General features: G+C 39.8%; 1 protein-coding gene across 2 annotated transcripts in view; it reads right to left on the bottom strand.

Moving 5' to 3' along the window:
• LOC118222984 (protein TANC1-like) overlaps positions 1-13,998 on the bottom strand; it is a 150,305-nt gene that overhangs the window by 132,613 nt on the left and 3,694 nt on the right. The gene's annotated exons all lie outside the window — the stretch shown is intronic.

Raw genomic sequence — 13,998 nt, 5'->3', positions numbered from 1 at the left:
TCTATAGGGCATTAACATTTTTTATTAATTTATAAAATATATACAAATAATAATATTAGGCTGTATCACCCAGCCCTACCCCAACCCCCATCAATTTCATTATCCTGTGAGCTTTACGTAGAAGAGAAGTTCAGACTGAATGTTCTTGCTATCATTGAGTTGGAAAATAATCTGCAGGATACTTCCACAAACAATTAATGCTACATGAACGACTGAACTTAGATATCACAAGGATAATGATAATGTTTTAGGTCAGGGTGTTGACCTAGACGTTCATCTGTGTGCAATCTCCATGTTTGATGAGCATCAGGCCAGAAGTCTGTATACCCAGCAAGGCACATGCTTCAGTAATAATCTTGTTCCTCAATGACAACGCTTTAGTGTTTCTCAAGACTTTTGGGGTCTTATTGCAAAAGTTTACAGCTTAAAGTTTAAAGGGAGAACTCTTTTGTCAAGGGGGGGGGGGGGGGGGGGGGTTCAACAACTTTTTGAAAATGAACTCCAGGGAAAGTAATTTGTTTGATGTAACAAGTGACTGCACCAAATTAGCAAGAGGCTAATTCATTATTACACACAAGCAAACTCTGCCCCCCTAGGTGCCTACATTATCTTCTTCAAGATCCTTCAATGAACACAGAACCAAATAAAACTGCATATTATTTATTTCAAAATACACCACTGACTGAGAGTGGAATATTAATAAATATTACTACACAATACATATGACAGAAGGACACACATTCCAGATAGAGAAATCCCAAAAAGTTACAATATTCACTGCTATTTTAAATCCCATCACTGGAGTGCATTGTACAGCCTTTTGTGTTTTCTTCTGAATCTGGGCCTCCTGGTCCTTCTTAATGAGAACACATTTACTACTAATCAATGTTAACTCATTATTTCCCATGCATTTTTAATGATGTACAATTTGGTCATTAATAATATATTAAGAACTTATTACACTGTACAAGACTGTACAATGTACATCCTATTATCCCGATCACTGTTGGATTGGTACCAGATAAAGTCGGGATCAGACTCTTTAATAAAGGGACAGTTCATTTTCTGACTGACTCACTATACCCTGGTTTTGCTGATGACTGGGGTTGGTCCGGTAGACCCATAGGTCCGAGTTTCAGCTTCTGGAGATCATTATTGAAGGTACCTTAAAAAGACTGTTCACTTTGTGACGTTTTGAAAATTATTATTTGAGTTTCAGTGCATGTCTTCCATTGGCCCAGACAGCTTTTTATGTGCAATGAAAAATGCTTTAGATATAGAGAAGTCTGAAAAGACCAGCTGACTTCACAGTGGCAGGTATGAGCCATTCAAGGTCATTTTACAGTCTAAAGTAAGAAAAAACACTTTTTATTTCACTCAAAAGCAGACACGTGGACATTATGAGCCATGAATTCTTGAAGCAGTGGCTTTGTGAGACAGCCATGTATGAGGCCGGCTATACAGTGGGTGTCAGACTATGGGTTGATGGGGGAGAGGCACAGTATGTCCTGAACAACACACTCTGACCACAGCAGCATTGTGGCTTTTTGCAAATGTAGAAGCCTGACAATTAAGAGTGAGGTCCTAAGACACAAAGTGATGTCACACAGTTCTCAAATGTGATAATGCCTGTTATGTAATGCTATTAAGAGACAACGAGTGAATGTATATAGCATTGCTGGGATGAAAGATTATTATTATTTTGCCAAAATAATCCTAACAGGTATTTTTAATCATTTGATAACATAATAAAAGAACTGCTACAGAAAATTATGGTAAACAAAAACTGAAACAAAAATGAAAAGTAACAACAAAAAAATATTCATAAACTGAAATAATAAAATGAGAAACATGTCTGTCCAAGAAACACTAAACTGAAACTTTGAAAGTTTCTTTAAAAGTTTATAAAAGGTCGGTGGCTTGCTTGTTGGGCTTCAAGGTAGATGGTAACAACAATAACCTTGCTGCTGAAGAATGCATGTGGACCCTATTGTATTAATGTACTGGATAAGGTCTCTGGAAAATCAGAGCAGACAGAGGTTTTAAATGAATAGTCTTTTTTCCATTCATTTCAAAAGGGGTGAACTCTTGTTGAAGATACAGGTTATAAAGGTCATACTCCTATGAAGGTCAAATTCCTATGGCTCAGGATAGGGTAAACAAAACATGAGGACACACCCATGGTGTGCTGTGATGTGTTCTGTGGAGAGAGCTGTTCTGGAGTGGGACACTGGGAAATGTAGGCCTCTACTGTTTCAGCAATCACCCCTATGAGAAGATAATAAAGTTTCACTGAGTAACTGCTTACTGCATTACTTACACAGTAACTGCCTACTGTGCTTGACCCAGTAAGACAGCTACAGCTAGATCACCATAGGGATTTTAAACACTCCACTACTGGGTAAAATAATGGGGCATTATGGGGCATTGGTGCTCTGTGCTGGGGACAAGGGTACATACCAAAGGATGGAGGGTCTCCCTGTCTGTTGCTCGCCCTCAAAACACCTGGCCTTTCAGCACAGTGATGCGGAAAATGTAGGATTTGGTAAAAGATTAGGAAATTAGAAATTCTCAGTCAGAGACTCACCCCTCAAAGCTGTATAGGAGGCTGGGAGTAGGCTCCCCCTTGAAAGTGCTTTAAGGACTAAGCTTGCTAGTCAGATATATACATGTGATAGCCTCAAGCGCTTTCTCATATTTTTCACATTACATATCTTGGGCTCAAGGGAATTCTATAAAAGAAGAAAGCAAGAATTACATTCAGCCTAGATTTTGCCTATGTTTAGGAACCAGGCTGATGCTACACTCTTCCACAAGCAGTACATTTTATGTTCATGTCCCTCTGTCTCCAAATACATAATGACCACATTATTTTCATAAACTCTCTGGGGTGTGCTTTTTTACTTTTATTACCTATATTTTATGTCAGATTTGAAATGCCCAGCTGCAGCTGTTGGCTAGGAGGAGAATCTGGTCTTGTAATTTTAGCTAATAAATACATGTTGGCTTAAGTTTGCCTTCATGTAAAAATGCTGTGATCTTTGCTGTAAGCATGTTCTTCAAGTATTTCCACAAACACCATAAAAACAAGAAATAACAGCATATTTCCATATTTACCCAAAAGCAATAAGAGGTTAAAGAGAGAGAGAGAGACAGAGAGAGAGTGGGTGAGGCTGCGAGAGTATACAGTATGGGATGGATGGAGTAAGAAAGACAGAAATAGAAGGAATTGTGCAATATGAGCAACATCACAGTGCATTAAACTCTGCACAGTTCAACATTTTACCCATCATTTCTAAACCTGCACTACTAGAATCCTCTTTTTCAAAAGGTGGGAAGGCTGAGGTTTAATGGCAATAACAGAGGTTATTCATGCTTCTTTCACACACCTAAAATAAACTGAATGAATAGCAACAAATCACACACAGTGATTGCCATATCCCCTTCCTTGCCCATTTCCATGGGAAATGCTTCCAGCAGCTCCAGAGCTATTTTAGGTGCCTCGGCCATCTAATGAGAGAATCCACTGACATAACAAAAATCCCCTAGTGTATGGGACGGCTTTTTCTTTGTGCTTACTGAAGGTTAGACAGCTACACATGCATCAAAATAGCAAGACAATGGCCCAGATACAATCAATATCTATCCCTACCGATGACCTACAAATGAATGAAAATAAAAAGGCCAACACTGAGAGCACTTTTCTCTTCCTGGGGGCACGTGAACCTCTTATGCAGTAAGAGGTTCACGTGCCCCCAGGACCCCAGAACCAGAGGAGCGGAGGGATGGTGCCGTTGTCCAGGGCTTGTATTTCCGCGCTAGTGCTGAGGCACAGCCGAACACCTGACTTTGCACACAGAATTTCATCCTTATGATATTTCCCTATTGACAAGCTTGCTACCCCAAGCCCAGGCTAGCACCAGGGACCAGGGGAACAAAGAACAGTGCATTTATATAATGCCTTTCCCTGAGTTTTCAAACACTGTCCTAAGGACCCCCTCTGCAAGCTCTCTTCCATCCAACATCTTGATGAGATTAGGATGCTAAAAATATGTTTTTCAGTTCTAAATAATTTTGTCCTTAAAGTTATTTTAAGACAATGGAGGGTGGTTCTTGCCACTTCCTTTGGCTTTCAACTCTTAATTTTCCACAAAATGTTTAAATTCAGTGACTTGACCAGGTGTCCAGACTTTTAGCGTTGAGGAGGGCCCTCACCCACCAGTCCATAATTCAGTTCATTCATGTAACCTCTTTTCAGCAAAAAAATTAAGAATATTTTCAAATGACAAGTGATTTAATAGAGATCTGGATAAGGTAAATGAAAGCATACATGGCATCATGTACAGAACACCCATCATTAGAAATTAAACATGTCTAATAGGAACAATTAACAGCTCATTACAATTCAGGAACTGGTATTATCCTTACATGTTTAGAACATTAAAGCAGATGCAAGGGGTCTCCATGACAAAGTTTGAATGAAAACTCTGGTCTGAAAACTTATCTCTTCAGTCTATGCCTGGACTAACTAACCACTCTGGGGCGCAGTCCCAATCTGGGATCATTTCAATCGCTCATATCCCCCTCTTTCACGTTACACATGTACCTCCTGCGCCACTTTCATTTTACATGTACCTCCATCCAGCACTTAAATTGTACTTCGTATCATTATCTTGATGTTGTAGGTTGTCATGCCTCCTAGTTTGACTTAGCATAAGTTAGGTCAGAGTAATATTTACAGTGTGAACTGGACTTAATGTGTTCATGGCTTAGAATAACTGTTACAAAATGAGTATTGTACCTTATCGGACATGTCTTTCGTAGTTGTTCCAATGACCTTCGGTATGCACTTATTGTACGTCGCTTTGGATAAAAGCATCTGCCAAATAAATTTTATGTAATGAAAGCTCATGATTGGGGGAAGATGAGTCTGACAGCAGAATGATGAGTGATGGATAGCCACTGCCGCCATTTTAGAAGTGAAATGCTTGCCACACATTATTTGAGAGAAGAGAAGACAGAGAGGCCTTTACTTAGCTATTTAAATTAGAAGGTGAACAGATAACCACTGACAACTGACTGATACTAAGAGGAAGCTCATTAGTAGGCATAAAGCAGGCAATGAACCATGACCAGTACTTTGTACACAACCACTGCCCCAACGAGATGACTGAGACAAAGTTGACAGGAACAAATAAGTTATATACAAATAAAAAATGTTTTTTTACCGCCACAATGATACATATGACCTTGCAGTAATAAAATTTCATACATATAATAGCGACCTAGAAATATGCTAAAACTCAGTGAAGTCAACCAGTGCTTCTCAAAACTTAATTAAAAAGTTAGTATGGCTGAGTATGACATTGTGCCAAGTGCAGCAGTCTGTGCCACAATAATGAATTAAAACTGAGATGAGAGCGGGAAAAGCTAATGCTGATGGGCTACGTGGCCTTGGACATGAAGAGCTAAAATCATTTCATGTACATGGAAGACGAGTGCACCTGCCAAATTAGTTTTAAAAGTTAAGTGTGCAGGTAACAGGTAGGGATAAAAAAAGAAAGACGTAAGACAGATTGTTGGGTTTTCTCTCTTGAAAGCCTGATGATATTTCGTCCTCAAACTAGTTTTCCCACTTAGGAATCACTGTGTGTTTACCCAAAGCCAACTCTAAGCATGTCTTCCTGGGAAGCAGCATTTATTTACCCAAAACCAGGTAATGCAATTATTCTGTGTTCTGGCCGAGCACCATGGCAACAAGAACTTTTTGCCGAGAGAGGGGATCTGTCCCTGGTGATTTATTCATCCAAGCCATCCCCCTAACAGGACGGGCAGAGCTTTGAACAGACCTCCTCTCTGACCGGCACATGCAAGCAATTACCGCAACCCATACATTCCACTGGCAAATAGACAGCTTTGAGGACCTCGCTATGCTGGATGCAGCAGGACACTAAGGGATGTGCATTTCAGTTCATTCGATGTTTGAATATCCAATGGCTCTCAGGACTGAATGCTGAAATGAAGAAATCTTTCTTCCTTTCTTCCAAGCACCATACAAAACTGTGTAAATAATGACTCACTGCAGAGATTTGCATTCACTCACACTCACACTTTCAAGCAGGCAAATTCATGCCAAAGAATGATGTTACTTTATGCATAGATCTTAAATTCATGAATATTGTGAGAGAAAAAAAATATTCAGCATTCAATTTTGTGTCATTTTCAAGCACTGTCAATACAGCACCAATCAAAATATGCAATTCATTTAATTGTGAAATGTTGGGTTGCCACCTCAAGCACAAAAAAGAAGAGATATCATATATCCCTTGACTTCAGGGTCCAGGGTATGTTAATTCCCAGTATTCTAGTGGTACTAGAATATGGCGATATTATTTCACATATATGCCTACAAGAGAGTGTGAAGAATGCAGGTTAGTTCTACTATTCTAAAGCTTTTCAACAACAGAATGGTGTACAAAATCTCACAGATGATTAACAAATCCAGTAGCCTAGTTGTGATATACCGTTTTATTTCTGTATTTTTGCTTTTTATGTACATTTAATGTTCCCTTGCCTGAAATAATCGTTTGATGGTTTTTGCAGTTTTACAAAGGACTGATGTCATGCTGAAACAAGGTGACTATAAACTACTATTAACTATGTCAGCTACAGATGATCCCTTTGAAGTGATTTTTATTGTGATGTGTGGCCTTCTCTTCTTTTATGGCAGGGTAGAGGCCAAGGATGAAGTCCTCTTTTGAAGGCACCTTGCTTGGGCTTCTTAGCATAACCACAGCAACTGTGACGTGCCATCTCTCAAATTCACTACATCACTCATAATAAAAATGGATAATTTGTGCTGTGGTTGAATGTGAAACATAAGAGAACATAGAACAAATCGACCAGATATTTCAGCGATCTACCTGGTTCTACCTCCCCTGCTGTGTGTGTCCACAAATAAGGATAACGAGGTCCAGTAAAAAAAGGTTTTCAGTCTTTATGCTTTTGTGTTGTAGGCCTATACAGAAAATGAAATGACTTTGTACCCACCCCAGATGTCTGAACAGGAAGGCCCTGGGTGATGGCTGGATTTCAGGCTTGTGAGGAGAACAGAAAAGCCTGAGGTGACTGTCTACTTTTCCGCACAAGGTCACGGTATGCTTTGTGTAAACATTTTACTGGACAGGGCCGCACCAGCCTGCCATAAAGGAGAAGTGATGTTGTGTGACTTAAATAGTGTCCCTGCAGTTGCAAACTCAAGGACTTTTTGAAAATCTTTAAAACTTTCAAAGGAACATATTTGTAAAAGACTGAAAAAGTTTCTTTGGTTGGAAATACTGCTGAAGAGATTGAATTTTCTTTGTGCTAGCACAGAAAAAATGACAGTTTTGTATGATGCATCAAATAAGAAGCTCTCTGCAAACTACAAGTACTTTCACAATCCTGAATTTTTCCATACCAAAAATCAAGCACTTGTAAGGTTTCTTGGGACCAATTAGGTGACTTGGCCAGATAAATATGATAGACAGAAGCTATCACGATACTAACATAAATTATGCACTAAATCCTTGTAAAAAAAGTAATTAAGTTACCATACATTCCAAGAGGCTATCTCCTCCAACTATCAATTCAGTCCCAGATCAGGTGACATTCCTGCTTTCTCTTTGAATGACACGATTATGGGATTAAAGAACTGGAAACCACCCAGATCATTCAATGTATTGGTGCTTTGTGGACGTTTTAAATTCATCCAAAGACATAATCATGCTAATGGTGTATGGGGGTCTAGTAAGGCTTATACGGACTGAATGGTAATTGGGGAGTATACCAGCTCAAGCATCTATGTGTGAGAAATGTCCTCTGCTCATGACATTTCAGGATTAATTTCAGGGTACTATCTCCTTGGAGCAGACCCTCTTAAAAGGGGCCTCTCTGTATTATCCCAACCCTACCAAAGGCCTGTGGTGGTGGTCTTTGTAGACAAACCGTAAATAGAGAAGAGAGCACTCAATATCAGAATAGTTCTGAGAATCTATGAGGTGAGTAGCACTGTCAGTGTCATTCTTGCCTGTGCACCATGGAGACTCGCCAGTCAGTTACTGCTGAAGAAAGAGAGAGAGGGCATATACATGCATGGGCACATACACAAATGCCACCCCCTCCCCCCGCACACACCAATAGTCTCTCTCTCTCGGCAATAAGACATTTTCACACCAGATGTTTTAATTATGGAATAACTTCTAACTTTGCTATTATATTTATATATATACATATATATATGCATGCCTGGAATGTCTAGTCACAACAAGTATGTCCCGTTACTGTAATGTCTTACATACACAGTGCCCTCCATAATGTTCAGGAGAAAGGCATGTTTTTTTCTTGATTTGACCCTGTACTCCACAATTTTAAATTTGTAATCAAACAATTCACATGCAGTTAATGTGCAGATTCTCAGCTTTTATAAAAGGGTGTTTTTATACATTTTGGCTTCAACACGTAAACATTTCAACACTTTTTATATAAATAGCCTCCATTTCAGGGCACTACAATTATTGGGACAAATGTCAAATGACTAAATTAATTGCAAAATTAATAAGACAGCTAGTGTCCTTGAACAACAGTAACCGCAAATGCGAATAAAACAGGTCACTTGTTACATTTCAAAAACCAAAAACCAGATTTTTTTAAAACAAGCCCAAAAAACCTCAACTTCCCATTTTTTTTCAAAGGACTTGAAAAAAGAACAAGCCCAATATAAGCGGATTTGGCAATTCAAGCAATAACCTGCTTAAGACCATCGCGTACCATCCACTGATATGGCCCAGACTTCAATTGCATTTTTTTCCAAACAGAATATCAATGAAACCATGGTGTGTTTACTGTACTGACACACAGGTTTGGGATCAAATCAGGTCGGGCTTGCAAAACACAGGCTCTGGTTGGGTCAGGCTGAGATTTCTGGGCTCGTTTCAAGCTCTAATGTACAGAAACATTAATTGTCTGCTCAAGTTCAACCAAATATCTTCAAAACAGACCTCGCTCAAATATGTATTTGTTTTGGATTCAAATACTTTTCTACACTTTACTAATCGTGTCTGGTGTGCTGGAACCAATTAATTACTCTCAAAAACTGCAAACCCCGCCTTCTGGTCATATTGGCAGGCTCAATTACACCAGGCAAAATCAACAGAGCACAGAAACGTATTTCAATCCAAAACAAATATGTATTTTACCCAGGTCTGCTTCAATCATTGGACAGTGCTTCATTATACAGCAAGACTATTACCACGACAATTCCAAACATACTGCTAAAGCAACAAAAGAGTTTTTCAAAGCCAAAAACTGTAAATCATTTGAATGGCCAAGTCAGTTACCCGATGTCAATCCAATCAAACATGCTGAAGAGAAAACTTAAGTACCTAGATCTCAAAAGAAGCGGGAGCTGATGATGCAGTACAGGCCGGGCAGAGCATCATCAGAGCAGATACTCAGCACCAGGAGATATTTATGGGTCAAAGTCATTGAACGCAAAGGCCATGCAACAAAGCACTACTAAATATGCCTACTTTCATTTACATAATATTAATATGTCCCAAACATTATGTTGCCCTGAAATGCAGGGCTGTGTATAAAAAAGTGCTGCAATTACTACATGTTGAAACCAAAATGCATAAAAATACCCTTTAATAAAAGCTGAGAATCTGCAGTTTAACCTCATGTAGTATTTAATATTTAATAATATTTATTTAATATTTTAAGTATTTAATTACAAAAAATCAAGAATAAAATTTGTCTTTTTCTCAAACATTATGGAGGGTACTGTAGGCCTATATACTACAGACAACCTCAATCTCAACCTACAATCAGCACTACTCAGCAGTGACTTGAGAGGCTCAATTGGATATTCCAAAATGGAGAAAAGGGAAAATCCTGAAGAAAGTGTGACATTTCTTTTTGTTTTTAGCATCGCACAGCCAAAAATAGGCTCATCAACTCTTTCCATGCCATGTCACAATAACAGGAAGAAACACACCTGGCACTTCCTGTGAAATATGACAAAGGTTTGAACATGTTCCTCGATAAGAAAACATCTGCATTTGTTGTAATTACATAATCTTCTCGTACAACAAGCTTGTTTATAAATGTCTACATGTCCATGCCCCTGCTCTCTTGAAATGAAAGCAAAGCACCACAATCGGCACACAGTCCCCAGCAAATGTAACTATCAACATGCAATATGTTAAACGTCCCTTGGACAACATTTTTTTCTAAGTAAAAGGAACAAAGTTGTGAAACTCACTACACTCCAAGCTAAAATGCCATATTTTATTGTTTTTAACAACAGTTAAATCAAAGATCAAACAAAACATTGTCCACACAAATGAGCCACTAAATGAGCCAATAAAGTGAACACAATGTTCACTTTATTTTTTATTCCTTATCTTTATTCATCTCTTTCTCATTCCCCTTTATTTAGCTCTAGCTGTGTCCTTTTTTTGCACACTTTTATAGACTTTTGGAGTGTTATGTTTTTCCCTGAGCCGTCCGGCTTGAAAAACATCATCAAAGGTATCATTTCGGAGAAGTATCTGAAGTGTACAGGCCTGAATGTGACCACGTCCCATGTGCACTGAAGATGGTAGAGAGGGTGAAAAGATGTAACAGCCCTAGGCTTTATTTCCCTCAGCTCACATGCTTATCACAGGCTAGGAGCTGAACTCAGGCTAGGAGCTGAACTCACAGTCTAGGAGCTGAACTCACAGGCTAGGAGCTGAACTCACAGGCTAGGAGCTGAACTCACAGTCTAGGAGCTGAACTCACAGGCTAGGAGCTGAACTCACAGGCTAGGAGCTGAACTCAGGCTAGGAGCTGAACTCACAGTCTAGGAGCTGAACTCACAGGCTAGGAGCTGAACTCACAGGCTAGGAGCTGAACTCACAGTCTAGGAGCTGAACTCACAGGCTAGGAGCTGAACTCACAGGCTAGGAGCTGAACTCACAGGCGAGGAGCTGAATTAAGTCTAGAAGCTGAACTCACAGGCTAGAAGCTGAACTCACAGGCTAGAAGCTGAACTCACAGGCTAGGAGCTGAACTCACAGGCGAGGAGCTGAATTAAGTCTAGAAGCTGAACTCACAGGCTAGGAGCTGAACTCACAGGCTAGGAGCTGAACTCAGGCTAGGAGCTGAAGAGACTTCCAAAATAATGCAGATCTAGACTGACTCAAACCTCTAACAGTCCTTGTTTTGGTTCTGACTTTCTGCCACAGCCTCTCACACCCTTCAACCGCAAACAAGATGCCATCCCGTTTTTCCCACACCTCAGGCCCGCCCTTACCCACTGCTCCGCCCCCGAAATTTCCGCATGAACGCCTCCTGAACCACGTATTGCCCCTGAGGATGTTCCCGTTTCTCACTGCATGCTGCCGCAGCAGGCAGGCCGCAACGATATTTATCAGTCCATCCCTTAACAGCCCAACCTGCGAATGTGAAGATCTAGGCGAAACAAATGCTTTTTAGGCGCATTTCAGTTCGTTACGCCCATTAAAATGCAACAGAAAAGTCTTATTTAAATGAATCTATCCCGTTTAGTTTTTGAGATGGCAGTTATGAAAGTGATATCGCTGCAGTGCCACCCGCACTTGCATGCCAGGGGAACTGCAGCTGAAGCGCAGCCATTCTCCGATGCGCATGCCTGCGAATCAGAAGCTATTTTACAGCCCAGGAGCCACACAGCACTCAGGAGAAATCCAGCGCTGACAAGAGGCACATTTCTCACTGATGAGAACTGATGCCCTATGGGCACCTGGCATGTCACTGGGAGGAATTAATGTAGTGGTAATGCGGTAACCCAGGGATTTGTTTTATTTTTACTAACGGCGGAGGATATTAAAAACACTCAGCGCACAACGCAACCAATGCCCTACTTCGTAAGACAGCACTCCTAAAGGTTAGAGCAATTACTCCTGATGACTGGGAATAAATCCACTCCTGTTTAATACAAAAGGCATATGCACACTGGCATTCATGCTCTTAGTGGCTTCTCATTATTAGAGATTTTAAAATCAATCATATATAAGTGCAGGTACTTGTCCATGTCAATCCAGAAAATCACTCTGTCAATACCTTGTTTGTATCTTTTAAACTTCATGAAGACAGTTTATGCAGGTAAACTACAAGGCCAAAAGTATGAAGACACCACACATCCAACATCTCGTCCAAAATTATGGGCATTAATATTGAGCTGGTCCACCCGTTGCTGCTATAACAACCTCCACTCTTCCTGGAAGGCTTTATACTAGATTTTGGAGCACTGCTGCAGGGATTTGCTTCCATTCATCCAGAAGAGCATTATTGAGGCCTGGCACTGATTGGGCGATTAGGCCTGGCTTGCAGTTGGCTTTCTAATTGATCCCAAAGGTGTTGGATGGAGTTGAGGTCAGGGCTCTGCGCAGACAAGTAAAGTTCTTCCCCACCAAACTCAGCAAAGCATTTCTTTATGAACCTTGCTTTGAGCACAGGTACATTGTCATGCAGAAACAGGAAAGGGAGTTCCTCAAACTTCTGCCACAAAGTTGGAAGAATGTGATTGCATGCTGTAGCATTAACATTTGTCTTCACTGAAACCAAGGCACCTAGACCAAACCATGAAAAACAGCCCCAGACCAAGGGGTGTCCAAATACTTTTGGTCATATAGCATATTTATGTGCTTGCTTCGCTTCAAGCTCCCAATCTTTCACTGCAGTCTTCACCTATTTATGTCTGAGATATTGATGAATCCCTTGATTGGTACTGTACTGCAATGCCAAATTCAATAACTCATTTTTCAAGTACAACAGGATTGTAAAAACATTTGATTTAAGGCCTAATAAACCATGCTATATTTGGTGTAGATTACAAACACGGTAAACATAAGAAGCAACTTAAACAAAGTGGGGTACATTTTTTGCTTAAACTTACCCTTCCTCTGGTGGGGTGAGGTCAATGAAGTGTCACAGCTGCAAACACTTTGCCGCAATCAACAAGAACATAGCCAAGAATTGAACCTGCGACTACACTAGTGCTGTTACTGAGCCAGTAATAGAGGTGCATCTGAGCCCGAATGCACAGATAATGCATTGTACAATTATTTTTCTTCCTGTTATTGTAAACTGTGGAAATCCCATATGATTACAGAAGTTTTTTTTAGCACTTTCCCGTAATAAAAAACTGGAAATACATGTCATGCTCTATAACTTTGAGTGTAGGAACCACCTACAATCAGCTAGTTCCGAAGGTGTGGCTTAAATGGAAAAAAAAAAAACCTGTCATGTCTTGCTTATAATACAGCATGTGTATTTCTCAACACATTGAGTTGCATCTATTAATGAACAGTGCTACAAGCAGTTTAGGTTGAGCTGGTCGCTCAGAAGCCGTGTGTCTGCAGACTGCAGCTCACCTTTAAATGTCTTCTCCTTAATGTCGTCTATGCTTTTTATGACATGGCAAGAACCATCCCTAGCTTGCTTTGAACTTTCAGCTTGCCTTGGGTATAAGTATAGGTTAATAGCTTTCAGTTTCTCTGTAATCAATACACACCAGCTATATTCCTCATGCCATTAAAAAACATCTACAGTTTGTAATGTTTTTTGAGAATTCAAGAAGGGCAGCTTCTTTTGCTAGCACTCCACTCCAGACAGGTTATCATTATGCAGCACCTTATCACACTGCCTTTTCAAAAAGACAACAGAAGAAATACTCTTATGAGACCCCCTTAAAGTCGGTTTGATTATTCATTAACTTCTAAAATAATTTTAGCTAAAAATTAGTCTGTTAAAAATGTCTAGTTTAACGCAAGTTAACATTCTAATAGATGAATAGATGATTTAAATTTAAATTTGTGTCATTTGACTTCCTTTTCTAAGTTGTGTATATTTTAGAGTTTGGAACAATTGGAACAAGGACAATTCCCAATGGCTTTCTATCTCTGAGGTCCTAATGTAGAAGAGGGCTAAGGG

The sequence above is a fragment of the Anguilla anguilla genome, chromosome 3, assembly GCF_013347855.1.
Source record: "Anguilla anguilla isolate fAngAng1 chromosome 3, fAngAng1.pri, whole genome shotgun sequence".
In the NCBI taxonomy this organism is placed as follows: Eukaryota; Metazoa; Chordata; class Actinopteri; order Anguilliformes; family Anguillidae; genus Anguilla; species Anguilla anguilla.
Note: the sequence above shows the minus strand (reverse complement) of the source record. Positions and strands in the feature narration are given on the sequence as shown.